Consider the following 3,901-nt stretch of genomic DNA (forward strand, 5'->3'; position numbering starts at 1 on the left):
GGCCGGTGCACGTCCTGCCGCAGACCGGAGACAGGGGCGGCAGCCGGAGAATGCGAGGGGAGGGCTGACAACGCTAGCAGCTGTCACGGTTCGAGCCCCAGAAATCAAGAACTTGCTTTTGTCCACCGCTCTTCCCCCACGCACGCACCGCACATTCAACAAACGTTCAATGAGTAAGGGTGCCTCCTCCACGCTTAGCCAGTGCCCGACACACGCCATGATTACGGCGGCTCTTCAGCCGCCACCGCCGCCACCACCGCACCCCCTCGCCCTTCCTTGCTCGGGGCCGCTCTGCTCGCGTCGGTGTTCTCCCGCCTGTCTTCTGCCCGACGGTTCGGGTCCCCTGGGGGTGGGGGTGGGGGTGGGGGTGGGGGTCCTCCTGAGAAGGGATGTCCTGGGTGACAGTCGTTGGAATGCAACACTGCCCGTCGCAAATCAGTAACTTAGCATCTCCGTTTTCGCAGCGTGATTCACTCCCGCAGAGTTTGCTCAAATCGACGTGCACGGACCGAAGGGCCTGCGAATCGCGCCCGGCCCCCGTGCACGGCGCTCTGCGGAGGCCGGTCGCGTGCCCTTGTGCCCTCACGGTGGTGCAGGGCCGTCGCGGTCCCAGCCATCCTCACTGCAACGGAGCCTTGAAGCTCGGCAGATCACGGACGGTGACCGGAAGAGCAGGCCAGGCGTTCCCCGGCAGCGCCTCTTTCCCCAGCCTCGCCAACAGCCCCACGTGGCATCAAACCTGCGAATGCTCTTTTGGTGCGGGGTGGGGAAAGAGAGAGGGGTCGATCTCATAGGTGAAAATGGTACCTCGGCGTAGTTTGGATTTGCAGTTTTCTAATCTTGGGTAAATAAGGTTGAGCGTCCTCTCCTGTTTCAGAGACGCCTTTATTTTCTCTCTGTGAACTAACTCCTTGTTGAAGGGGTCTTCGGCCCTTTTCCTCCTGGATTCTCGGTTGGGCTTTATCCTAAGGGCGTGGATCTGCAATTTACACATTCAGGGGACTGGCCCTTTGTCTGTAATGGAAGCGGTGAATATTTTCTCCTGTTGGGTATCTGGCTTTGGCTTTACTTAAGGTGATGATTCCATTGCTTAAAGGTTTCATGGAAAGTTCTTTTTGTATCATCATATCTATCAATTAAAAAATATCTTTCAGGGCTTCCCGGTGGTTGCGAGTCCGCCTGCCGATGCAGGGAACGCGGGTTCGTGCCCCGGTCCGGGAAGATCCCACATGCCGCGGAGCTGCTGGGCCCGTGAGCCATGGCCGCTGAGCCTGCGCGTCCGGAGCTTGTGCTCCGCAACGGGAGAGGCCACAACAGTGAGAGGCCCGCGCGTACTGAAAAAAAAAAAAAAAAAAAAAAATTGGGGGAGAATGAGAGAAAAACGGAGAAAGGGACGCTCAGTTACCAACAGGAAATGAAACGGAGAGAGACGACAAGGGTGAGTGCGAAAACAGCCAAAGGACACAGAGACGTAGGGCAGTCAGCTTCCGGTCGTTGGTCCTTCTGCCAAACAGCACGGAAATCCTCTCGACGCTGAAAAGTGGGAAATTGTGAGAAGAGAGTTCTCTCAGTCAGCGGTTCTTTTCGCTACCCGACTAACTACTCCTTTTTCTGCAAATAAAACCTATCTATACAAACAACTCTACAAGAGAAACAGACGCAAAAGACTTTAAAAACACTATTGAGAATGGAAAGGTGCTCGTCCACTCAGACAGAAAAACTTCGCTAAAGGAGCGCACAGCGACACACGGCTTTTTTTTTTTTTTTTTTTTTTTTTTTTTTTTACAAATTTAAATGAAGTAATTTTATAAAATATTGAAACTAGCTAAAATTACATGCATAGGTATTTAACCAATAGTAAGAGAGGAAGAGCAGTGGAACTTAAATGATAGGATTTATCAACAACAAACACTTTTAGTGCAAATAGTGCAGAAAAATTTCTCAAAGCAAAGATCATAGCAATCATTCTAATCTGTACAAAATCAGTCTCAGTTCTGTATACAATCTATATCGTGTACCTATGAATTCAGCCACTGTAATGAAATGCCAATTTCCAAATCATAAATATAAATGTGCTTAGTTTTGTGTCCCATTCCTCTCTTGGCAGTTCATGTTTTCAGGAAAATCTATAGTGGAGCATGAAATTGGCTGTGCATTGCTATCACTTGTTGAAGTTTCTCTTCCTTGGCTCTTCTACAGTGACCAATTGTTCTCTTTTCCATGAAGCTACTGAGAAAATCATGTGTATCAGTTTTTCCCTCCAAGAAATCTTCTGCAATATTATCAGAGTCTTCCCCAGCTTCGTGTGCAGCTACTTTCAATCTTGCCTGTAGGGCACTCGCACTACAGCCCTCGCTAAGTTCATGCTGCCTTTGCATCTTCTTTCCAAAAGTTGATTTCATTTGTGTGCAATTCATACTTATCTAAAACACTTTGGCTTCCAAGCTGGGCTCCAAAAAGGAGATTTTTTTTTTTTTTTTTTTTTTTTTGCGGTACGCGGGCCTCTCACTGTCGTGGCCTCCCCCGTTGCGGAGCACAGGCTCCGGACGCGCAGGCTCAGCGGCCATGGCTCACGGGCCCAGCTGCTCCGCTGCATGTGGGATCCTCCCGGACCGGGGCACGAACCCGTGTCCTCTGCATCGGCAGGCGGACTCTCAACCACTGGGCCACCAGGGAAGCGCCAAAAGGAGATTTTTTTCTTGCTAGCTCCTCAATACTTTCCATTAAGTCATTCGCATCAGTAATAATTTGTTTTAGGTGAGGCAAAGTCGGAAACTGTTCTAGTAATATCTCCTCTTGTTCACTCATTTCTGTAAGTTGAGATACACTTTAGTTCTAAGACTTCCGGAAATACATCAGGGATATCAGCCATCTTGTAACCAGAACCATTTTGGCTTATCGGTGCTGAAGTGCCTGCTGCGGCAACAGGCAATAGGCAGATTTGAAAGAATGCCAAATGAAGAAGCAGCAGGTTTGGCGGCTGTATGACTTGCCGCAAAACAAGGAACAGCGTCAGCAACAGATAAACAGCTGACAGGCAGCCCTGGTAGTTTCTAGAAGCACAAACGAAGCAACCCAGCTCTCCACCATCCCCGCTTCCACGTCTCTTAATTTCTGAGCGTCACTTAGCTACCCCCGGGGGAGTGCTGTGCACCAGCCCTGGAAACACTGCAATACCAAGTCGATGCGCGGAGCGGACGGAGCAAGCTCCTACTCCGACTCCTCACTCCAAAAATCCGTTTAACACGTCGTTCTCGTGTAGAGAACGTATCAGATATTAGACTGATAAGAACAGATACTACATTTGATCTTAGCCAAAAGGCCGAGAAGCGATACCCTCCGCTCTTGCCAGCCCTCTCACCAATCCTCTCATCCATATTAGACTCAGTGTGACCCCTGTCACCGCTCACTCGAGGTCTCACTTCCTTCGCTTCGGTGACAGCACTGTGGGTGGCACCACACCACACTCTCGTGCAGAGTTTTTATTCTCTACATTGTAGAAGAGGAATTCTGGATCCGTGGTAGCTTCGTCGTTCTCGGGCTGAAGCGCCATTTCTAATTTGCATGCCCCGCCCCCGTCCGCCCTAGGGGGCGTGGCTCAGGCGGGCTGACCTTATCCTCCGGGCTGCTGCGGGGGAGCTCCTCTTTGGCATCAATGCAAGCGGACACAAAAGGCCGAACCGTAGGGGATTCGGGGTGGGCGGCTAGAGGGCCCTGTGGGAGGAGCCGTTGGCTGAGAGTTTTCCTGAAGACGAGGTCGCAAGACACATCCGCGAGAAACGCCCAGACTGCAATGTGTTAAATAGGCCTCCGCTTCGTAGGGTCGGATGGGGCGCTCATTCTGAGTCCGGGGAGCGGAAGATCGGGGGGGGGGGGGGCGCTTCCCAGGGCCGGTGGGGTA

General features: G+C 51.4%; 1 non-coding gene and 1 pseudogene across 1 annotated transcript; both read right to left on the reverse strand.

Moving 5' to 3' along the window:
• Positions 1 to 1,958: 1,958 nt before the first annotated feature.
• Positions 1,959 to 3,365, reverse strand: LOC131747072 (vacuolar protein sorting-associated protein 37A-like; annotated as a pseudogene).
• LOC131747180 (U2 spliceosomal RNA) lies at positions 3,144 to 3,334 on the reverse strand. Its single transcript, XR_009332810.1, has one exon. It is a non-coding gene; the product is annotated as a U2 spliceosomal RNA (small nuclear RNA).
• Positions 3,366 to 3,901: the final 536 nt, after the last annotated feature.

This window comes from Kogia breviceps, chromosome 19 (assembly GCF_026419965.1).
Source record: "Kogia breviceps isolate mKogBre1 chromosome 19, mKogBre1 haplotype 1, whole genome shotgun sequence".
In the NCBI taxonomy this organism is placed as follows: domain Eukaryota; kingdom Metazoa; phylum Chordata; class Mammalia; order Artiodactyla; family Physeteridae; genus Kogia; species Kogia breviceps.